At 47.2% G+C, this 25,049-nt stretch overlaps 1 long non-coding RNA gene across 1 annotated transcript in view; it reads left to right on the top strand.

The window, feature by feature from the left end:
• LOC123790217 (uncharacterized) overlaps positions 1-25,049 on the top strand; it is a 154,938-nt gene that overhangs the window by 35,081 nt on the left and 94,808 nt on the right. The gene's annotated exons all lie outside the window — the stretch shown is intronic.

The following is a 25,049-nucleotide window of genomic DNA, read 5'->3' as shown; positions in this document are numbered from 1 at the left end:
TCCTAATCCCCTTCACCTATTTTACCCATCTCCCTAACCCCTCCTCTCTGGCCACCACCAGTCTACTGTCTGTATTGAAGAATTTTGTTTTTTGTTTATTTGGGGTTTTTTTTTAGATTCCACATATAAGTGAAATCATATGGTATTTATCTTTCTCTGTCTTATTTCACTTAGCATTATACCCTGTAGGTCCATCTGTGTTGTCACAAATGGCAAGATCTCATTCTTCTTTTATGGCTGAGTAATATTCCATTGTGTGTGTGTATAAATACATATATATATATATATATATATATATATATATATATATATATATATTATATTGTTAATTTAAGCCATTCTGACAGGTGTGAGCTGGTATCTCATCATGGTTTTGATTTGCATTTCCCTGGTGATGAGTGATATTGAACATCTTTTCATGTGTCTGTTAGCCATCTGGATGTCTTCTTTAGAAAAATGTCTATTCATGTCTTCTGCCCGTTTCTTAACTGGATTATTTGTTTTTTGGATGTTGAGTTTGATAAGTTCTTTATAGATGTTGGCAAAGACGCAGAGAAAGGGGAACCCTCTTACATTGTTGGTGGAAATGCAGCCACTCTGGGAAACAGTATGGAAGTTCCTCAAAAAGTTACAAATAGAGCTACCCTATGACCCAGCAATTGCACTATTAGGTATTTACCCAAAGGATACAAAAATACAAAAAGATTTGAAGGGACACATGCACCCCGATGTTTATAGCAGTATTATCAACAACAGCTAAACTAAAGGGGCATCTGGATGGCTGTCATTTGAGCATCTGCCTTCAGCTCAGGTTGTGATCTCAGGGTCCTGGGATTGAGCCCTGAATTGGACTCCCTGCTTGGTGGGGAGTCTGCTTCTCCCTCTCCCGTTGACCCTCTCCCCGACTTGTTCTCTCTCTCTGTCTCATAAACAACAACAACAAAAACAATAAACTATGGAAAGAGCCCAAATGTCCACCAACTGATGAATGGATAAAGAAGATGTGATATATATATGTGTGTGTGTGTATTGGTATATATACTGATACATATACTGGTATATTAGTCAGCCATCAAAAAGAATGAAATCTTGCAATTTTCAATGACATGGATGGAGCTAGAGTGTATTATGCTAAGCGAAATAAGTCAGAAAAAGACAAACACCATATGATTTCATTCACATGTGGAATTTAAGAAACAAAACAGATGAACATATGGGAAGGAAAAAAAAGAGAAAAAGGGTAGTAAACCATAAGAGACTCTTAATTATAGAGAACAAACTGAGGGTTGATGGAGGGAGGTGGGTGGGGAATGAGGTAAATGGGTGATGGGCATTAAGGAGGGCACTCGTTGTGATGAGCACTGGATGTTATATATAAGTAATGAGTCACTAAATTCTACTCCTGAAACCACGGTTATACTATATGTTAACTAACTAGAATTGAAATAAAAATTTGAAACAAAACCACAAAAAATATATATTATATATATTTGTATATATATTTATATAAATTTTCTTTTTTCACGTATCAGTGGACACTAGGGTTGCCTCCATATCTTGGCTGTTATAAATAATGCTGCAATAAACAGGAGTGCATGGATCTTTTTGAATTAGTGTTTTTATTTGCCTTGGGTTAATACTCAGTAGTGGAATTACTGGATCGTATGATATTTCTATTTTTAAATTTTGAGGAACCTCCAGACTGTTTTCCATAGTAGTTGTGTCAGTTTGCATTCCCACCAACAGTTCACAAGCATTCCTTTCTTTCTGCATCCTCGCCAACACTTGTTATATCTTGTCTTTCTGATTCTAGTCCTGCTGACAGGTGTGAGGTGATATCTCATTGTAGTTTTGATTTGCATTTTCCTGCTGACGAGTGATGTTGAGCATCTTTTCATGTGTCTGTTGGCCATCTGGATGTCTTTGAAAAAAACATCTATTCAGGTCCCCTGCCCATTTTTAAATCAGAATGTTTGGGTTTTTTTGGTGTTGAGTTGTATAAATTCCTTACATATTTTGGATATTAACCCTTTCTTAGATATGGCATTTGCATATATCTTCTCCCATTCAGTAGGTTACCTTTTCACTTAGTTGATGGTTTTCTTCACTTTTAATTTCCTTTCCTTTCTTTTTTTAAAGATTTTATTTATTTATTTGACAGAGAGAGAGAGGCAGCTAGAGAGAGAACACAAGCTGGGGAAGTGGGAGAGGGAGAAGCTGACTCCCCGCTGAGCAGGGAGCCCAATGCGGGGCTCGATCTCAGGACCCCAGGATCATGACCTGAGCCCAAGGCAGATGCTTAAGGACTGAGACACCCAAGTGCCCCAAATTTCCTTTCCTTTTATTTTGGTGTGGTCCCAATAGATTATTTTTGCTCTTATTCCCTTGCCTGAGTAGACATATCTAGAAAAATGTTGCTAAGGCCAATGTCAGAGAGATTACTGCCTGTGTTTTCTTTTAGGAATTTTAGGGTTTCAGGTCTCACACTTAGGTCTCTAATCCATTTTGAGATTCTTTTTGTGTATGGTGTAAGTGGTCCAGTTTTCCCAGCACCATTTATTGAAGACACTGTCTTTTTTCCAATGTATATCTTTTTTTTTTTAAGATTTTATTTATTTATTTGACAAAGAGAGAAAGCCAAAGAACACAAGTGGGGAAATAATAGAGGGAGCAGGAGAAGCAGGTTCCTCGCTGAGCAGGGAGCCAGATTTGGATTCAGGGCTCGATCCCAGGACACTGGGACCATGTTCCAACAGGCGAAGGCAGACACTTAAGTGACTGAGCCACCCAGACGCCCCTCTGATGTATATTTTTGCCTCCTTTTTTTTTTAAAGATTTTTTAATTATTTATTTATTTGACAGAGAGCTAGCGAGACCGCGCACAAGCAGGGGGAGTGGCAGGCAGAGGGAAAGTGAGAAGCAGGCTCCCTGCAGAGCAGGCGGAGCCCGATGTGGGACTCGATCCCAGGACCCCGGGATCACGATCTGAGCTGAAGGCAGTTGCTTAGCCAACTGAGCCACCCAGGCGCCCATATTCTTGCCTTCTTTATTGTAGTTTAATTGAACCTATAAGCATGGGTTTGTCTTTGGGCTCTCTAGTCTGTTCCATTGATCTGTATCTATTTTTGTGCCAGTATCATACTGTTTTGATTACTACAACTTTGTAATACATCTTGAAACCTGGAATTACAATATCTCCAACTTTGTTCTTCCTTCTGGAGATTGCTTTGGCTATTTGGGGTCTTTTGTGTTTCCATACAAATTTCTGTATTATTTGTTCTAGTTCTGTGAAAAATGTTATTGGTATTTTGATAAGGATTGCATTCCATCTGTAGACTGTTTGGGGTAGTATGGGCATTTTAACACTATTAATTCTTCTGTGCAGTTGGAGATTTTGTAGAATATTGCCTGCATAAAGTGGAGGTCTAGGATACCTTCCCCAGGCTACCCGTGGTAGCTCTTTGTGTCTCACACCTAACTTTGGTATTTATTATTCATTTTTAACATGACTTCATCAGAGGTTCAGATAGGAATGTTAGATAAATGTATGCATGAGTGCAGGAATAAATGGACGGGTGGAAGTAGTAAGGTATGCATGAATGAAGGAATATAAGAATGAATAATGATAGCAAACATGTATACAGTGCTTTCTACGCATCAGGCATTGTTCTAAGTGCTTTACATTTATTAAGTCATTAAATCTTCACACAACCCCAGGAGGCAGGTATTATCATACGTACTTTACAAATGAGAAAAGTAAGGCATGCAAGGTGAAGTAATGTACCCAAGGCCACACTGCTAGGAAGTAGGGGAGTCAGGGTTTGGACTGAAGCGGTCTGGCTCCAGAGGATGTTACAAACTGGGTCCCAGGAGCAAATGCTGGGAGTTAGGCAGTTCCTCATTCATGCAGATATCTCCCTTTTCTACTTCATGGTGGTTTCTTGCCTAAGCTTCCTCCTGCTATGGAACAGACCTAAGTCTGGGTGGCCAGAGTCCATCTGGGTGCTGCCTTGGCTGGCTGTGACAGGAAGTACCTGCAATGTGCTGAGGACTGAGGACAGGCTGCCTCTCCCAGCAGCCTAGGTGAGGAAGCAGGGCCTCTGGCCTCTTCCGTCTGTCCGTCTGTCCGTGGAGAGCATGTCAGCTCTGGGAGCTCAGGTCTGATCACTGAGCAGGAAGCTGGAAGTTTGCCTTTCAGGTTGATTGTATTAGCATTTCAGGAGAGTCCCCCTTCCTGCGAAGTGCATTAAGGATTCACTCGGGCTGGTCTCTCACCTGGGCAGGCTCATTGTGAAGTGCCTCAGATTTCCTAGGAATCCTTGGAGACATTTTGACATTCTGATTGTCACTGCCAACGTGGGCTGCGAAGGAATTAATTGACATGGATGAAACCCTCAATTTCCAAGGGCTGTGTAATAAAATAAAGGTTATTGTATTATTACAGATTCCACCACTAATGAAAAAGGGCTAAAGACCATAATCACAATACGGTATGCTTACTGGAGACTTACCTTGATTTCCACAGGCAACCATCCTAAACCTTAGGGAATAATAATTATAATAGTTATTATTTATAGAAAACTTTTGATATGTAAGGCACTTTACTAAATGATCTCGATATATTATGTAGTCCCACAACAACCCTATGAAGGATGTGCTCTTTTCATCTCTATTTTACAAAGGAAAAAACAGAAGCATGCAGAGGTGAAGTGAACATGGCCAGTCAGCTGTTGAGTAGCAACAGAGAACCTTATGGGTAAAACACATTCTAATTTCTAGGGAGTGAGGGAGAATTAAAATACTTGGGCAGGCAAGGGTAAGATATTGGCCAAGTATAGGGCATTCTGGGTGGTAGAGTATTAGGAGTGTGTGTACATGCTTTCCAGACTCTGGGACAACCCCACTGCCTTTTGTCTCAGACTGCAGAAATCCACCCATCCACCCACCTGTCCATCCATACAAAAGAGATCCATCCAGCCATTTATCTAACCATCACCCATCTACCCATCCATCCATATATCTGCCCATCAATCCACTCATGCATTTATTCATCATCCATCCATCCACCCATTTAGTCATATATTCACTTATTTATTCAAACCACAGTGTCCCTGATTGCCCTTCCCAAGCACCTGTCATGGGGGTGGGTGCTCTCCTTCTCTCCAGAGGGTGCCTGCTTTGACTAATGCAACAGGCAGGGGGGAAGGGGCAGGATGAGGAGCTGGGAGATGCAGTACCAACTCCGTAATTTGTTAAGTCTCTTCAACTTTCTCACCACCAGTCTCCCTGTATGTAAAATGGGGATAATATCTACAGGCTATTGTGAATTTAAAGCAAGCGAATATGTGACATGCTTTGGAAATAGGAAAGTGCTGCACGAATTCTTGTCACCATCATCATTATCATTGCTAGTGCGGCATGTACCCTAACTTACAACATCCTTAAGTTTGAGAAGTCAGCATCTTTAAAATGATCCATTTCTGATTCTGTATTACAAAAGTTCTATAAAATTAACAAATATGAAATTACTTACATTATGCACTTACCCAGTTTTGTAATAATCAGACCTATTCCACGTCCTCTCGGGGCTACGGGAAGTATTGGGGAATAAGAACTGGAAAAGACTTAGTAATAAGGAGCACCTGATCATGAAATGTAGGCCTGTCATTCCTGGCTTCACTGATAGAGCCCTTGGTTGTAAGGAGAGAAAAAAAATGTACTATAAGAAATATGAACCTGAAAATCCAGGAAATGATGAACTATCATGTTTCAAGGTCAGTAGGAACTGCAGTAAACACATACCTTGTATCAGTTGGCTTACATTAAGTTATGCCTCAGTAACAAACAATCCCTGAATCTTAGAGGCCTATGACAAATGTTTATTTCTCCCTTATGTTACATATCTGTCATGGGACAGCCGCAGCTGTACTCCGTGTTTTCTTCCCTCAGAAGCCCAGGCCGTAAAAGGAGCACAGCAGGTCTTAAAACTTCCCTTCATATCTTATTGGCCAAAGCAAATCCTATCCCAAGCCTGACATCAATAGTCTTCCTTTAGAAAGGGCACCCAGGACACCTGGGTGGCTCAGTAGGTTAAGCGTCTGCCTTCGGCTCAGGTCATGATCCCTGGGGTCTAGGGATCAAGTCCCACGTCGGGGTCCTTGATCAGTGGGGAGCCTGCTTCTCCCTCTGCCTGCCGCTCCCCCTGCTTGTGCTTTCTCTCTCTCTCTGACAAATAAATAGGTAGAATCTTAAAAAAAAAAAAAAAAAAAAAGAAAGGGCACCCAAAAGAGAGAGGACAAATACTTTGAAGAATAATACAATTTTCTGGGGCACCTGGGTGGCTTAGTCAGTTAAGTGTCTGCCTTTGGCTTAGGTCATGATCTTGGGGTCCTGGGATCCAGTCCTGCATTGGGTGCCCTGCTCAGCGGGGAGCCTGCTTCTCCCTCTGGTGCTCCCCCTGCTTGTGCTCTCTCTCTTGCTCTCTCTGTCTCTCAAGTAAATAAAGTCTTAAAAAAAAATACAACTTTCCATACTTTGTAACTGAGCTAGAAGGAAATTTGAATCTCAAAGTGGCTTGGCAGGGGGTCCCTTGCAGGAGGAGGTCTAGCGTGGGCAGCTTAGCCTCTCTCTCTGTGCCCACCTCTTGCTTTGTCAACACCCACTGACTCTACACCTTCTCTCTGTCTCCTGGCTTCTGCTTTTCTCTGTCTTGAGGGTCCTGTTTCCTCATGATGTTGGCTTCCCCTTCATGGTGCCTTGCCCTCTTCCTCCCTTATCACCTTTTGCCTTCTGGTCTTACCATGAATTAGCCAGAACTCTTTAGGTTTGAGTGCTGGAAATCCAATTAGTTTAAGCAAAATAATAGTAATAATAATAATAATAGGAAAAAGAAAAGAATTTATTTATTGGCTGGTATAACTGAAAAATCAAGAAGACTAGAACTGCCTTTTGGCATGGCTGGCCTCTCAGGCCTCCATGACATCCTTGCCATCTGTCACCTGTCTTTCCTTAGTGTTAAGTCTATCTTCAAACACGCTCTCCAGACATGGTGACGATGCCCCAGGTCGTCCCGTAATCACCACTCTCCGCTTCTTCTAACGTGGTAGAAGTTTTGAGCTGGCTATACAGCCTCCCTTGCAACCAGGTGTGGTTTGGGACTAAATTCTGGCTAATGGGATATAAGCAAAAGTGAACTGTGTAACTTCCAGGTTGTTCCCTTAAAAGAAAACCCCATGTTCCCCCTTCCCTTTCCTGCCTCCTGGCTGGCTGGAACGTGGTCATGGTGTGACAAGAGTAAGGCCAGGGGGGCAGAGCAACCAGGTAGAGGAGCCAGGGCTCCTGAGGACTTTTGTGGAGCAGAGCTACTGGCTTTTATATGAGAAAGAGAGAAACGTTTGTCTTGTTGAAGTTACTGCTCTCTGAGTGTCTTTGTTGCAGTAGCCAGACCAAAACCTTAATTAATTCACTTCCCCCTCTTGAACGCATCACTGTGGTCAGGGAATAAAATCTGCTGACTGGCCAGACCTAGGACTGGGGCTGTATCCCTGAATGTGGGGGCGGAACCAGATCACCTTAACTCGAGAGTTGCTCCCTAAGGAGTCTGGGGGTGCTATCACCAGAAAATGTGAAATGAGGCTACACAGGCAAAATGGCACACGTCCATCATAGTCCTTATGCCTGTCTGGTTAGATTCCCTGAAGAGAAAATTTGATGGACCTGAGTGACCTTTTTCCTCCCACCAGGCCCCAGCAGAGCTTCCTGGCCTGTGGATCGTTTACCACATTCCTGGTAGTGGTCCAATCAGCTGTGGCTATGGAGCTGGGACCCCTACTGCTGCCCCTTTGGTTGCCTTGGTGGGCAGAAGGGGCAGTGTGATTCACATGTCTGCAGAGCCCTCTGTCTGCTCTCTGTAGTGGGAGAGGTTCATGAGGAGGACTGGGGGGAACTCATGAAGCAGACTGGGTTCTCCAGGCCGGGGGAACAGACCAGGGAAAACATGAGGACTGGCTACGGGCTCTGTATCTCTGCTCTCTACCCCTGCATCCAAAATCTGTCCCTGCAAAATGACACGAGGATGCTGGTTGGGTCATCTTCACGGTGCCAAAGGCAAGACAAGCCCTTTAAATTTATTGCAAACGCTCAGTGGGGATGGACCAGAGTGTTTGTTAATTCCAAACGCCAATAAATGTTGATAAGTAACGCTATTAAATGTATTATTGTTCTGATACTTTGTTATAGCATCTTCCTTCTTACTTTTTCCCCATGTAACATTTGCTTTAAAAGGCCCCAGCCAAAAGCCAAATGCCAGTAAAACTGCGCCTAGTCTCCCAGAACATCTTCATTTATGAAACAAAGATTCAGCACTTGGGAAAAGCCTCTGAGATATTCCACTGTTTTGTAAACTTTGCAAAATCTGTAGTTCCTGTGGTAGAGGCCTAACGGCACGTTGAATTTGAAATTTTGAAGCTTCAATTGCTTAAAAATATTGTAACTGCTTCTCAAACAGGAAAATTGCATTTAAATTTTCCTCTGTGTTTAACCTCAGACTGGCAAGAGATAGTCTTCAAATTTCCCCAGTAAATGAAAATCACTTTAGGATTGAGATTGCATGTGGATAGTTCATACCTCGAGAAAAAGAAAATCTTCAGGAACAAATACAGTCATACATTCTGTGCTGAGACTACAACATAGAGAAATAGATGATCATTTTGTTCTATAACCCATAGCATGAAAGATTTAGGACAGAGAAAGGAAGACATTCTTGCATATGAGGCTCAGTCACATCTGAACTGTTACGAAGGGAAATTGCAGTGTCCTGCACTCAATTTTCTTAGAGCCAGCCTCCTGCAAAATCGTATGATCCCTTTGGCACTTTCCACGTCAAAATTCTCTTCCTCCCCACAGAGGCTCTAGTGCTTCAAACCACCTCTTCTCATCAGTCAGTCTTATAACTCATTCAAACTAAAGTGTGATTGTTTGCATCTTAAAGGAGACCAATGGGAGGAGGCCAATGCTTTACTCAAAGGAATAAATCAATCAACACTGATGAGATTCTAGGCAATAACAGTCTGTTAGATGGAGGATTGAAGGGGAATCTTTCTGGTCCACCCATAAGATGGGTTTTACCTGTGGCAAATACATCCCCTTTCCTTTCTCCTGCCCCCCTCCCTCCTTTTCCTTCCATATGTTCAACAAATTTCTCCAGGGTGCCTGTCCTATTTTATTATCTATGCTCAATGTTGAAGTCCTGAAATAGGAACTTCCTACAACAAAGGGAAGTGGGTCTAAGAAATAATAATCATATAATAATAATCAATGGTATAACTGCAGTTACCATTTGTGGAATGAGTGCTTACTACATGCTGGAGACCATGCTAGGAGCTTTTTATGGATAGCACTTTATCTTCATGAAAACCCAGTGAGGTAGGTGGTATTATTCCCTTTCACAGACAAGAAAACAGAGGTGCCATTTTTTGGTCTACGGCCACATATATTACATGTGGTACTGGAATATCAACGCAGGCAATCTGACATCAGAGGTTTTTTTGGTCCAGGTGAGATCAGATTAGGAGCATATATGGTGGGCTTCAAGGTGACAAAGTCCCTAGGGTGCTCTGGGCTACCTGAGGGGTTGTGTTGAGGGACAGCAAGAAGGGCCAGGCTCTTGTGGAGTGTATGTGAGCACCGGCAGGAGGGTCCCAGCGGAGCGCCCCCTCTCTTCATTGGCCACCATCCAAAGGAGCCCCTCCCCCCATGAGCAGACACCAGAAGCTGGCTGTGCCCCAGGCATGACTCTAGTCAGGAAGAGAGGATCTTTTGTGAGCTGCTGGCCTGGTCTCTGTTAATGCCAATTAGCGTTCCTCCCTGCTTGGAGCTACAAGGGCCAGCAGGCTTCTGTGATCCTGGTGGCCAGAGGTTTTGGCCTAGAAATGCTCAGGATGTGGGACAGAAGTCAGAGTCTGAGGGAGGGGCTGTGTCATTGAATGGAAAGGAAATGGGGTTTCACAGAAGCTTTTGGGGCCCAGCAGCCATGAGGGCTGCCATGAGGTGGTCTGGGGCCAGACAAAAGAGGAAGAGGAGAGAAGGTGACATGTAGGACTGCCTCCACCCCACCCTCACCAATCTTACTGTCTAGGCTGTGACTTGGGAAACTGGTTCTCGAGAGAGGAGGAGAAGGTAGACAGTGGACCGTGACATTCCTAGGCTTGCGTGACACTGCAGGGCAATCTAGGAGCTTGGCTCCCCAGGGTTACACATACCCTGCTCCCCCCAATAAGTAAGCCCTGAATGTTGGCCTCGGATTCCACCTACCATCCTCTTGTTTCCTGTGTGAGGGCTGCGTCCAGGGTTGCTGCAGAGCAAGGAGCCACCGATGATGCCCGGGAGCCAGTGAGTGTTCATACCTTCCCTGGCTCCTGGCTCCAGCCCCACCTGGTAGCCCAGATGCTCACCAGTGATTGACCCAGGTGCCCCCAGGAAATGGTTTTCTAGAAGAACCCTGTCCTGCAGGTTAAAGAAAACCCCTTTACCTTGCAAACACAGAGCATGCCTTCCTCTTTCCTCCTCTCCACCAGGGGTCTTTCTGAGCAGCATATGAAGGGACAGGGACAGAGTGTCTACAGTAAAAAGGTGCTCGGGCCAAATTTCCTCCCCTTGAACCCCTAGCTCCTCTCCTCTTCCTGGCAGTCTCCACTCTTTTTTTAGTGGCTTCTCCATACTCCCGTGACAACTACTACTTCTGGTTCCATGTCCCTAGGAAATGGACAGTTTCCTAGGTAATAGAATAGGTAATAGAAGCCCTATATTTGTTTCTCAAGCCCCAGACTCAGCCCTTCTCTGTCCCTGCAGTTTGAGAGAACAAATTATCACTTCTTCCAGTACCAAAAGGAAGAGCTCGCTATCTCTCCAGCCTCCCAGGTGAGGGCAGGCCCTGAGGCCCCCCCTTCCTTGCTGCGCCTCTCATTACTGCATGGCCCGTCCCTTAGGAGACTTTTGGTGCCAGGGCTCAGGGCCTGGGAGGAAGCTTTGCAAGGCTTTCTTTCTATGCCTTGGTCACCCGCCCCCACCCTGTCATCGGTGGCTGACAGGGGCTGCTTTGCCAAAAAGGATCACTGAAGCTTTCTGCCAGCTTGTCACTAACCTCTCCCAGAGAAAGAGTGGGTGGAGGGACCAGTCATTCAGCTTGACCCTGTTCTTCCAGCAGGTGCTGCTGCTACCCACAGCTTCTGAGGGAAGAGAGGAGCCCTGCCAGGGACTGCCCCATGTTCTCATGGCTTGAGGTAAACAGTTAGCTTATCCCTGCCTGCCCCCAGCTCCCTGAAGCCCGGGTCACAGGACTCTGGAGAAATGACTCCCTGCACCTGGCAGGAAGAGACTGATGGTGCCGTGAGAAGCTAGAGATCCTTAGCCTGGCATTGGTAGCATTGGCATCCAGATCTCCCCTCAATATTCCAGCTACTAGCGTGCCTTCCTTCCCCTCAGATGGGTCCTATGAACAGGCCTCTGGGCCTTTACACATGCTATCTCTTCTCTCTCTCCTCTCTGTCTAAATCCTACCCACACAGGAGGGCCAAGCTCAACCTTCACCTACCCCCAGGGAGTCTCCCTTGACTACTCCAGCCCACAAGAGCTCCTTCCTCTGAGCCTTCATAGCTCACAAAATAGAACTAAATACTACAGTATCACTCATCATATATTAGTCTTGTTTTTCCAATTAGTCTGTCAGTCTCTTGAGGACAGGAGACCATAGGTGACCCTTTTTTGCCTCTCCCAGTGCACTTAGAGAATGGTTGGACTTTTTTGGAACTCAGCCATGATTGGCTGACTAATTGGAACTTGCTGGACTGTGTTCAAAGCTGGATTTTTACAGGTATATAGTTTTCATGTGTCTATGTATATGCTTGATTTACATGTTTGTGCACATATGTACAGTATGTGTTTATGCATGTAAATATGATTAACACGTTTATGCCATGTGTATAAATGGTTTAACTCATTCAACAAGCATTTATTGAGACCTTGTCACAACCGGGCACTATCCCAGGTGCTAGATTTACAGTGGTGAGTAAAGGAATAGACTGCCCAGCCCCTCAGAGCTGGGAAGAGAGACCATTAAAGAAGCAATAACAATAATATGAGCTAAGTGCTATGATGGGGGGAGCCATGGCAGGAGTGCTTTAGCCAGTCTAGGTAGAAGGTCAGGGAAGGACTCATAGACAAAGAAAAAATTGAGGGGTGCCTGACTGGCTCAGTGGAGCATATGACTCTTGAATGTATAACTTACGTAAAAACAAAATCTTAAAAAAAAAGAAAATGGAAATATTTGGCTAAGAATCTGTTGAGTATTAAATTTTGTCCCCCCAAAAGATACATTCAAGTCCTAATCCCCAGTTCCTGTGACTATGACCTTATTTGGGAATAGAATCTTTGTTGACGTCTTCAAGTTAAGATGAGGTCATACTGGATTAGGGTGGGCCCCAATTCAATGGCTAGTGTCCTTATAAAAAGAGGGAAATTTGGACACACACATGGGAAGAAGGCCAGGTGACGACAGAGACAAAGATTGGGGTGATATCTCTACAAGCCAAGGGATGTCAGGGGTTGTAACCATCAGAAGCTAAGAGTCATGGAACAGATTTTCTCTCTGAGCCCCCCAAAAGGAACCAATCCTGCTGACCCCTTGATTTAGGACTTCTGGCCTCCAGAACTGTTTAGAAAATAAGTTTCTGCTGCTATAAGCCACCCGGTTTGTGGCACTTTGTTATGGCAGCCCTAGGAAAGCCCTAATACAGAGGCTTACTAGGCTAACTAGGAATCTCCCAGGTGAGGAAAAGGAGATAAGAGTGACTCTGTCATGGTGAACAGACTATAGAGAGAGCATAGCAGAGAGAAATAGAAAGTTCAGTAGGACTGGAATGGTCTCTAGGAGGTGGGAATGCGAGTTACATGTTGGAGCATGAATATGTATACGTGTGGTTTGCATGTGATTGCATGTATGTGAACAGTTTGTGTATTCAGGTATATGCTTTTTGGAGTTTTGCATTGTTCATCGCGTTTATGATTTGCGTGTGTCTGCACGCTCTCACATCATTTGTGTGTGTCTTGATCTGTGTGCATGTGGTTTGCATGCCAGAGCATGTGTGTGGTCTGCAGGTGTGCCTTGAACCCAACGCAGTGGGTTTGTGGCCAGTCTCAGGAAGTTTTGAAGGCAGGCAGAGCCCAGTTTCCTTGCCTACATGGTTGGTGCTCACTGCAGATGGCAAAATCCTGGTCAGACTGTGTAATGACTCAGGTAGACTCCCGGAGCTCAAAGCTCACCTACTGTGTTTCAAGGTGACCATGCAGGGAGGGCTGTGCCTGGCCTGCCTCGGTGAGCAGGAGGCATGTATGGACAGAACTGTGGGGTCCTTACATTTGAGAGTTAGAGGTGGCCTTGGAGATGGTCAGATTTCTCTTGCCCCTTAGCCCAACCCCACTGGTGTTGCTCCTGGGGAATCCCCAAAAATCAGCCCATTAAAGGGCACCCAGGGATTTGGTCAAATCCCCACCTGCCTAGAACTCTAAGCCCTGGACAAGGATTGCTACTGAGGGCAGCCACCAGGGGAAGGGCCACCCTTATTCCAGGCCTTCCTGATAGGACATGCAAAATGTATATGTATGTATCTTCCTGGGGAGAGGGTGCCTGGCTTTCATCATGGCCAGAGGTCTGTGACCCAGGAAATCTAAGAACCAGTTCTCTAGTCGAGGCTGACATTGAGGGAGGGAGTGTGTGCACAGTATGTGCAGGTGTGTGCAAGCATGCGGAACTCTCAACCTGCTTCCTCTCCGAGAATATGGTTGGATCAGGATGTCAAGTGCAGCCTCGGGCCCTGCCAGCTGTAGCCACGGTCAGATTGCAGGGGGCTGTCCTTGACAGGGCTGGTAGAACAGACGGAGCCAGTGTTAAGGACAGGACGAGAGGGGTGGAAACTGCTGCTTTCTGGAGGACGCTTGTAACCTAAAGGAGCTCCGTGAGGTGAGCTACCTGACTCCCCAGCCCTTACAGCGTTCACATTCAGGGCGAAGTCTTGGAGATGCAGCAGGGTGGCTGGATGGCTGGGAATGGGAGGAAAAGGTGCACAGGGAGAACTGCAAAGTTTCTGTTGAAGGAATTGGAGCTGTTCAGGACCTGAGTCAGTACCCTCTGAGTTTCTGGAGCATTAGCTTTCTCTGCCTGCTGCCAGCCTGCCCTATTTTTTTTTGTTTTTTGTTTTATTAAGATTTTATTTATTTATTTGAGAGAGAGAGCGAGTAAGAGAGAGCACAAGCACAAGAGAGAGGGAGAAGCAGACTCCCCACTGAGCAGGGAGCTGGACACGGGGCTTGATCCTTGGACCCTGAGATCATGACCTGAGCTGAAGGCAGACACTTAATGGACTGAGTCCCCGGCCGCCCCCCAGCCTGCCCTATGGGAATGCCTCCAGGTAGAGTGGAGATGTTGAGTACAGTGGACCCACATGTAAAACTGAGGATATTGTTTGGCTACGAAAGTGTCTGAGAAGCTGGATGGGCAGGAGAGCTTCTCATGGATAATGAAGTATGCTGATCCCTAAAACAGGGAGGGAAGAGGATCTCCCAAGGCTCAGGGCTCGGGGCTGGGGCTGGAGTGGAGGTATGGTGGCTAGCTCCTGCTCAGACTCAGCTGGTGGGAAGACAAGGAGGATGTGCCTGTGGCTCTGGTTGTGTTTCTCCCCTCCTCACCTCAGGCACTGGGCTGAGCCAACCTGGGCCTTGCCACCCGAAGGGAAAAATTCCTCCTCTACCCTGAAGGTCTCCCAGCTGGGCTGAGGATAAATTTACATGAGACGTGTTAACAGGAGAAAAAAAACAAACCAGTTTTATTACATGTGCACGGAAGCCCAATAATGAAATTGAGACCTAAAGAAATGACCAAAGCAGGCAGTTTTTATACTTTTTAGACAAAGAGACAATAAATTTGTGAGGATTTGACAGGACAAAGAAAACTCAACTTTTGGAGCTTCAATTAGTAGCCCTTGGCCCCCACACAGCCCTGCCCATCCAAACTCTTCCTCCTGTGGGCTCCCCAAACATTCCTGGATTGGGGATTTGCCTGAGGCTATTCTCTGAGACCTCTCCCATGCCCCTTTCCTCTGCTGCCCCACTGTCTTCCCGTGTCTGCCTGCAGCCACTGTCACAACACCCCCCCACCCCCACTTTGCTGCCCCACTGCCCTCCAACCCCTGTTGTAGCTGACAGGATTTCACTGCTAATACTGTGTCAAGAGCCTTCCGGCTCCTAGACATGATGGCTCCTTTGCTCCTTCTTCTTCTAAAGAACTTTCTATAAGCAATTAATTAACCTCATCATACCCTTTCTGTGGAGCCCAGTGCAGGGAGGGAGGGAAGGAAGAGAAGCGCCTTGTCCCTTGAGGACAGTCAGGTGGACAAGTGGCTACCCAGGCTGCTGCTGGGCGATTCTCTCTCAGAGCTGCCACTCCCTCCCCACTTTGGAGCCGGATGCAGGGTGAGCCCAGCTCCCTGAAGGAGTGGGGGTCACCCCGGCTGCTCTCAGTGCTGGCTTAGTCTCCAAACTGCCCTACAAGGCCTTTATCATTTGCTCCCTCCAGTTGCTCCCACCACCAGTTGCTTTTTATTATTCTTCCTCAGGCAACTTCTGGGGTCAAAGATTAGGCACAAAGGACTTGGGGAGGAATGCAGATGAGTGGAAAGGAACACGTTGGGTGGCACTGATGACCTTTCTTGCGGATGCTCTGCCTGCCCTACTGCTACAGCGAAGGACATGGAAATGCAGTTTCTACATGCAAAAGCACCCAGGCATCCAGCTACTCCACGGGCAGCCTGTGCCCCCCCCCCCGAGTCCCTGTGCAGTCTGAGCTCTTGTCACCCAAGGGGTGGGATCCCCATTAAGCTCTTGATGCACACAGTGTTGACAGCACACAGCGTGGAGATGGGGCCTGGGCTAGGGCTCAGAGGAAAGACAGAGTAGGAGAGACACAGTGTGGGACATGAATTGTGCACCTACTGACGGCAGGTCCTGAACTAGACCCACTGTGCATGTTAGCTCATGTCATCCTCTGACTCCCTGGGAAGTTCTTAAGGAAACTGAGGTTTAATAATGCAGGAACTTGGCCCAAGATCACACAGTGAATGAGTTGTGAAACCAGAACTCAACCAAGACTTTCATTATTTGAGCCGAACTTAAAAATGTAAATCACAGGGGTGCCTGGGTGGCTCAGTCGTTGTGTCTGCCTTCAGCTCAGGGCCTGATCCCAGAGTCCTGGGATCGAGCCCCGCATCAGGCTCCCTGCTTTGCTGGGAGCCTGCTTCATCCTCTCCCACTCCCCCTGCTTGTGTTCCCTCTCTCGCTGGCTGTCTCCCTCTCTGTCAAATCAATAAATAAAATCTTTAAAAAAAAATGTAAATCACATAGTGCCATCCCCTGCCTGAATCACTCCCACGGTTTCCCAGTGCCTTCCGCGGGAAGACTTTCTCCTTTCCTTGGCTGGGAAGACCCTGCACCTCTGACCTCCCCTCTCCCCTTCCCCTCTTCACTCCCCCTGAACCTGCCACAGGCCTCTTTCTGTTCCTCTAGCACAGGTGCCCATTCTCCTCCCAAGGCTCTTACACTTGCTGTCTCCCTGTTTGGGACAGCTTCCCTCCGAATCTTCATGGGGTGGCTCCTTCTCATTCTTCAGGCCAAATGCCACTTCCTTGGAGAGGCCTTCCCTGACTACACGGGCAACTGTGGCCTGCCTCCTTCCCTCTCTATCCCTTCCTCTCAATTTCTATTCTTTACACCACTTAGTATCTGAAGTTATTTATATGTTAACTTGTTCCTTGTGTGTTGCCCACTAGAACATAAGCTTCTTCGGAGTGTTCACCATTGTATCCCTAGGGTCCGGTGCTTCGTAAGTGCTCAATAAATGTTTGATGGACAAGTGACCTCAGAAAAGCTTTCCTGGGCCCCAAGGGGGCAGCTAGAGGAGTAAGGGGCCACACTGGGCAGAAAACTTGGCTGCTGGCTTGCAAACTACATTGGGGACAGATCCCTGAGTCTCTCTCCACAGAAGAGAGTCTGCCTGTCTGTCTGTCCATGAGATGACCTGGCCTGCCTTTCTGCATAGAAGTATGTATAGGCACATTTTCTCAGACTTTGGGTGAAGCCAGATGGAAGAGAAAGGCTGCCTGGCACCTCTGGACCAGAGCTGGGTGCCCTTAAGCTTGCTGCATGCTCCCAGCTTTTCTTGATCTTGGCCGAGTTTCACGACTGCTCAGGAGCCCACCCGGTCTCATGGTCTCACGCCAGAGGGTTGTAGCAGGCATTGCCTGGCGGGGAGGGAGAGACTGCTGCTCTAAGAACCTGATCTTTTGCATTCGCTGACATTCTTGGATTTGGCATTTACAACCTCAGGGTTTTATTCCGAAGAGGCCTTTTGCATTTGATGTAAATATTATGGTGATGAGAGGCGACACCGAGAATACCCTGTAGGAAATGTAATTCCACCCCCACCAGGCTGGGAGCCTCTCCCTGCTGCTACTTTGGGTTGTTATTCAGGGCATTGATTCCTCCCAGTTCTTGGGTTAACCCAGAAGGGCCCCCTCCACTCACAGGCAGCAGGGTCTGGGAGTAGTACATTAGTTATTTTTCCAATTTGCGGAGGCACTTTCATCCATCAATGTGCAAAGCAATCGGGGCGAGTCTGGAGCTGGCTCATGCTGCATCCATTCTCTGGGTGGCGAATGGCCCATTCTGGAGGAGGCTTGGGCAATCATCAGCTTGAGATAGGTGTGGTTGGGGGATCCAAGCCAGTAATGGCACTGTAGTTTCCAAAAATCATCTGCTCTCTCAATCACTTCCTCAATGAGTCTCAGTTACCACACGTCTCCCAGCAGAGTTTCGTCTTGGATCTATGTTCTTCTCTACTCTGTAGCATTGGACACTCCCTCCAGCTGCAGTGGCCCTTGGTGCTATATTCCTACTCTCTTCTCAAACTCCCAGGGAGGTGATATTTATAATCTCCATGTACAGTCCCTAGTGGGGAGCTAGGACTGGCCTGCTGTCCCCAAATCGCTTGCAAGGTGAAAGAGAGAGATGGCACCTCTACACTAATATCTCTTTGACAGACAGTGTGGCCAGGGACAAGTGATTGAATCTCTCTGACCTTCGTTTCCACATCCTTCAAATGAGGAATATTCTATGATGTAGACCCGAAGAGAAAGTGCACGTAAGGGGCCCTGCCCAGAATTTGACATGAAGTGAGTGCTCAGGAAATGTGGTCAGTTCTCATTAGGTACAGAGAGGGTTGTAAGGGATAGGGTGGACCAAGGGCCAGCTGCCAGCCTGGAAGTCCAGAATTTACAGCTTATCTTCCTAGTTGTGCTATAAGCCTCATCTCTACAGTGAACAGCCACTCAATCAATAAACATTGGTGATTTGGATGTGTAGTGAGTGCTTTTATCATCATCAGTAAGCCCGTGTAACCTAGAACTCAGATTCTGCAGTCAGAGAAACCGTTCGAATCCCAGCTTGGCCTCTACGTACTGGACCTTTCAAAGTTTTGTTTTCTTCATGTATAGAAGGGAGTGCTAGGGGTGTCTGGGTGGCTCAGTCAGTTGGGTGTCTGCCTTCAGCTCAGGTCATGATCTCAGGGTGCTGGGATCAAGCCCAGGTCAGGCTCCTTGCTCAGCAGGGAATCTGCTTCTTCCTCTCCCTCTGCCCCTCCCCCTGCTCACACACTTTCTCTGTCTCTCTCAAATAAATAAATAAAGTCTTTAAATAGAGAGAGAGAGGGTGCTAATAGAACCATGTCCGATGTGAAGATTGTAGGATAGTGTTTGGCATAAAGCAAGCCCCTCATGAATGTGCACCGTGGTGCAATAGGAAAGACTCCAGATTTGAGATCAGAAGGCCTGGGTTTAATCTACCTCCACCTCCTATTTACTCTCTTACCTTGGGCCAATCACTTCACTATGGAGTCTCTATTTCCCAACCGGAGGAAGGGGGATAATGTCAGCTGGTTTTCCATTGCCATAGAAAAACCTTAACATTCGCCATAAGAAGGATGCTCTGCAGGTGTCTGGTGAGTGAGTGAATGATGGGGGAGATTTTAGGATGTGGATTCGGAGAACTTGGATTGGCATCCAGGTTTATCACTTACTTTCAATGTGCTTTGGGACAAATGACTTCACCTCTTTGAATTAAAAGGAAGGAAAATTTCTTCCTCTACCCTCAAGGTCTTCCAGCCAGGCTAAGGATTAAATTTACATGAGACACATGAACAGGAAGAAAAACCCCAAAGTTTTATTATGTGTGCATGGAGAGCCAATAATGAAATTGAGGCCTAAAGAAATGAGCAAAGCAGGCAGTTTTCGTACTTCTTAGACAAAGAGACATAAATTTGTGAGGAATTGGCAAGACAAAGAAAACTTAACTTTGGGAGCTTCAATTAGTAAGGAATTCTCAGTGGAATTTTGACTGGGGTAGTAAGTTAGTAATAAGTAACAAGGGTTGTTTATACAGTCTTCTCGGCTTTAAATTTCCCATCTCCGGTGGTAAAGATGTCTCTTTACCTCCTGGTACAGAAAGGGTACCTTTCACATGGGAGATTTATTTCCTGCTTTCAGGGAGACAGAGAAGGATCTGAGTGTCCTTCTTACCCAGGCTGTCTCTTAAGGAACTTTTATTTTGAATAATTAGTATGCCAAAGTGGCACATGTGGGGCAGCCTGCCTTTGGTCCCGACAGAACCTTGGGTTCTCTCAGTATAAAACAAGATGATACCTACCCCCCAGCATTACTGCCGAATAGACAGTTAATATTAAAATGCCTCGTAAACCATAGGGCACTGTGCTCGCTCTAATTTAATATTACTTTGAGCAGAGCCCTGGGTGAAGAACTATGAGGGCTCCAAAGATATGCAAAATCCTTGGCCCTAGCCCTGGGAGAGCTGTGAGAGATTTGGGGAAAGAAAGCACAAGGCAAGGGCAGAACTAGAGAGTTGCACCCATTTGTTGATTGCACACATATTTAGAGAGTGCTCGGGATGCTTTTATAGGTCTGTTGGAGGGTATAGGTTAGGCCTGATGGGGAGCCGGAAGGTCGGGGTAAGGCCCCTGAAGTGACTGTTGTGTGGGCAGAGGTCTCTGATAGCTTATGTGCCATCTGTGCTTCTGAGTTCCCTTGTGGGGCAGGCCCCTGGCTCGCTCAGTCGATTTCCTTCGTCGCTCTCTGAGGGAGCAATGTGCAGAGTCCATTGTAGGGAGAGCATTTGAATTAGCCATTCAGTATGTGGCCCCTCCCCAAAGGTCAGTGGCCTATCTGGCCACTGCAGCGGGTGGCTACAAAAGACCTGCCGAGAATCCAATCTCATGCAGCGGCAAAGGCTCCTGCCGCTCTTCCTGGGAGCTCGAGGGTGAGTTGCAAGGTGATTTCACTGCTGTCGCTTTCTCCCTTTAGACACAGGCTGTCCTCGAGGGCAAAAATAGCAGCTTCAGAGGCAGGAGAGTGTTGTGACATCATCCCCAGGTTCAACCAGCAAACCTCTCTCCAGACAGCTGATCCCGCTTGCCCCTTGGAGACCGAAGCCAAGATGCTAGGGGATGATTTTGGTGGCCCTGGGCCCCTTCCAGCCCCCTGGCTCCAGTCCTGAACAGAAATCCCCCTAACTTGGCTTTTTACCTGGGTGAAGAGAAGGGCACTCAGCAGTGCTCTGTGGCTGGGCCCATGCCCACCTCTACCTCCCCAGGGCCAAGCATCACAGACCTGCAGGGGCCTGCAGCCTCTCCGGGCCAGGAGCACACAGACTGGGCTGGAGACACTGAGGATGGCGCTCAGCCTGGAGGCTGAGCCAAGGGGAAAGACATTCTGCAGTCCCTGGGAAGAGGGAGGAAGGAAGGAGGAAGGGAAGGGGGGTTGCAGAAAGAATAGAGGAGTTTGTGCACAGGGGTGTGTGTGTGTGTGTGTGTGTGTGTGTGTGTGCGCCCGCGTGCATGCATGCATGCGCCGCAGCAGAAGATAGCAGGAATGGGAACTCCACAGTCTCCACTGATTAGAAGCGTTTTGAAATTGATAAATTACTTTGTATTGGGGCAAAATGATTTGACCAGATTTCAAATGTCTCAGAGATGGGAAGCTTCTCTTGGGCCAACTATTGATTGCGTTTAATAGAGCTGGGACTTTCTCACTTAAAAACAACAAAATAAACATTAAGAGAAGGCACTGACTCACCTCTCTCTCTCTTCCTTCCCTTTCTTTTTTCTCTCTGAAAACAGAAAGGAACCCAGAGACCCAAACAAAGCTGGGGTGAGGGTGGGGCAGTAGGGGCAGTGCTGATACCAGAACCATGGTGTTCCTCTGGGGCAGATTGATGGTGGGGGCTCGGGAGAACAGGGGACCCTGGGTTGGTCCCATTCTTCATAGATCGATTTTTGCCAACAGTGACTGTCGGAGCCTTTGATAAATCACTAACCCAAGTGATGAATGCCCTGAGGCCGGGGGGGGGGGGGGCGGGGAAAGGATGCTAGTCTGGGAGGCAGTTCCAGAGAAGGACAGGGGTGAGGATGGAGGGCTGTTGGGCAGAGGGAGCCAAGTGAGTCAAAGCTGAGTTCTAGAAATTCTGTAACATACCCCCAGATAGCTAATCCTGGCTTTGTCTTTCAATAGGATTTGACCACAATCATTAACTCAACAGTGCTTCAGAATTCATTTTCATTCTGTCTCTCGTCTGTCTCTTGCTGTCTGTCTCACTGTCTGCCTCTTTATCTGGCTTCCAAATGGACTCTGATGGTTTCCTCCCAGTAGAGGATTCCCTTGGGCCTGCTGGAAAATGAAAAAGGAGTGCAAGGAGTAGCAAGTAGGGGGTTGGCAGTGGGCAGTGGGGGAAACGGGGTTAGGTGGCCTCTTGAAATGGGTAGAAGTGAGGGTCCCGGGGGCCAGGAGAGAGAGGATGGGGCTTGGGGAATGAAAATATGAATTTGCAGAGCAGCCCTAGCCAGAGAGAAGTCAGTTTAGAAGGTGTCTTATTTCTCGTGGAGGGAAAGGTTGGTCATATGGTTTTCTTATCCCTCTCCCCAATGCAGTGAGAACAGAAACCTGCCTTGATTGGGCTGAGGAATAGCAAGAAGTATGGAGAGGGAGAGAGACCAACCCAGAGTCATAGACATGATCTCTCATCATGACCAGAGCCTGCCTTGTAGGCAGCCCAGCTCACAGACTGGGAGTCTGAATTAGTTCTGGGTGACCTTGGACATGTGACTTAGCCTCACTCACCTTCTGATTCCTCATCTATAAAATGGAATAATAGAACAGATTTCTCATGAGGTTTATATTAATTAAGATCCCATATATGAAGTGCTTGGAACAGGAACTGACCCATAGCAAGCATTCAGTAAATGTTAGCTGAGAACATTATTATTCTCCCCAGTAGCAGCAGAGCAGAGTCTGAAGTCGTGAAAAACTCAAAATGTGTCAGCCACATTGGAGTCAAAAGGGGGGACTCCTGGCTCTGTCTGAGGGTGGAGAATTCTACCCAAATTACTGATCTGCAGGCCAAGCCTATTCTGCGCCCTGTCCCTACTGTGAGTGCTGATGTGCCATGGACTGAGTCGCCACTGTTCTGTAAAGGCAGCTGAAACTTAGTCCTTGAGATGCCTGCCAGGCTCCTGACTGGCCCATGGGCTTCTGCCCACACTGGCTGGGCTTGGCTCCTCATTACCCCACCATCCAGGCAGCCTCTCCCAGGCCCCTAGCCCTGGCTCTGTCCGTGGTGCTAACTCACATCGCAGCCGGAGACTTGCCCACAGTGCAGAACTTCCCACCTCAACCATCCACTCTTGTCCCCCAACTTCAACATCTCTGATGATCTCCCCAGTCACCAGGAATGAATTCTGAGCTCACGTTCTGGAACGCTGCCAGGAAGAAGGAAGCGGCGTTAGTATAAAGAATCACACAAAAGGCCGCAGGTAATTATGTCTCTTTTAAGCTGCTAACAGGATTGGCCGTTTGATAAATGGGAGGATTTGAGGCTGTTTTGTCACTGACAAGCTGTTGTAAGATCATATTGGAAGCTGAAGACAGTTTATCTTCATGTGTGTGGTGGAGAGAGGGGAATTCTCCGTGGATTTTACACCCTCTTCAAATTAATGTGATTTGCTAGGCCGTCCTGTGCACGGGAGTGAGTGATCTTTATGACTTACCCCCTGATTAGATTACCTGGCTCAGCAGCCACCTCCAGCCCCTCTGAGTGCCCTCTCCCTCCCTAAGCCCCTCCCTGCTCCCCATCGCTCTCGGGCTCTCCCTCCACCTCTAGCTCCCCTCTGACCTCCTCTAGCCTGGGTCTCAGGGCCAGCTGCTGAGCAAGCCCACAGCTCAATTACTGCTGTCTAGCCCAAGAGGCAGAGAGATCTGGTTTCTTCTGTTTCTCTGGAGGGAGCAGAAGAGCAGGAGGTGGGATTCAATGAGAGGGAGGCAATGGGAGAGGGAGGGAGGGAAGCAGAGGAGGAGAGGATGAAGGAGACAAAGAGGAAGTCTAACCAGAGAAACAGTGCCAAGCCGAGGTAAAGAAAAGAAAGACTAGAGGAAAAAAACAGTAGCAAAGGGAGAGGAAAGGTTTTTTCTTTCATTTTCAGAATGCTGTTCTCCACAAGAACCAGGGTGGCTTCCTTCCCTGAACCCCTGAATTAAGCAGGTCACCCACCACTTTCTTTGATAGCTCTGTTTTATCATCTTCAGAGCACTTACCACTATTATCTTGTGTATTTATTTATTTGCTTTTAAAATATTTGTCCTCACTCCTAAATTAGAAGACCCATAGGGCAGGAATCATGGCTCTTATGTTCTTCCTACGACCCCAGCACTTAGCACCTAGTAGGTCCTTGCTAAATATTTATTGACTGCTTGAGGTGGAAAGTCTGAAGGGGCAGGCTGGCTTGCCCTCCTGGCAGAGGTCCACGATGGGATTGCCAAGGATATCATCACTGACTGGACTTGGGGAAACATTTCTGAGGAAGGAAATGCTTCATTAGTTCTTTGGACAGAATTAGGTATCCTCCAGAACAAAGCTTTTCCAAATGTGGTCTGTGATTCACTGCATCAGAGTCCCCTGGCAACCTGTATCTTCACAAGTACTCCACGTGATCTGATGCAGCCGGTCTGAGGTTCACACTTTCAGAAACACTATTCTGGGGAATGGGTGAACTGGAGTCTCCTGCTTTTGGGGGGGGTCTCAGCAGAACCAGGGGCCTAGGCTGCTCTGAGTGCGTGCGTGTGTGTGTGTGTGTGTGTGTGTGTGTGTGTGCATAAGGGTCATTGTTGGAATACCTGCAGGAGAATGAGGAAGCTAAAATCCATCATTTCCAGCCAGTTGTCACCTCATTCCACACACACACTGGGAGCTACTTGTGCGAGAGCCCCCAAGTTCAAAGGAAAAGCTCCCCTTCCTTTGGGGAGCCGACTGGGGACAGTTCCCCCACCTGACCCAGGAGGCTGGAGGAAGAGGAAGGCAGCAATAGATATAAGGAGGAGAAGGGCCCCTCTCTGTCCCATACTCAAAGGCCTCTGCTCTCGAACACATTGATGTTTCTGCAGCTGGTAAGTCATGCCTCATTTCCCAAGCAAGCTAGGCAGACCACCCTCAAGCCCCAGGCCAGGCTCCCCGCCTCTTCAGGGGACCTCCCCCAGACTTGTCAGCAATGTATACTCCAGGATTGATTGACTGCTACCCCAGCATATGCTCCCCCCCCACCTCAAATGTCACAGTCCCATCATACCAGACACAGACATGGCTCGTGCAGGACACCTGAAATACAGCAATGGGTGTTTGGAGGTGAAGGACAGTGCATCCGAGCTGTGGGACAGCCTGGATATGTTCATGCTGGACCTCTGCCTGGGCCTGAGAATAGGGGAAGGAATATGGAAGACAAGGGACAGCCAGTTTTAAAAGATAGCTCACTCCTTGCCACTTCTGCCCCATAAAATCAAAGCATGTAGATGGAACTAACATGACCTTCCATTCACTCTATGTTTCAGCAACTC

This window comes from Ursus americanus, chromosome 5 (genome assembly GCF_024610735.1).
Source record: "Ursus americanus isolate L20-20 chromosome 5, mUrsAme1.1.p, whole genome shotgun sequence".
NCBI lineage: Eukaryota > Metazoa > Chordata > Mammalia > Carnivora > Ursidae > Ursus > Ursus americanus.
The sequence above is the reverse complement of the archived record's forward strand: the minus strand, read 5'-3'. Positions and strand labels throughout refer to the sequence as shown.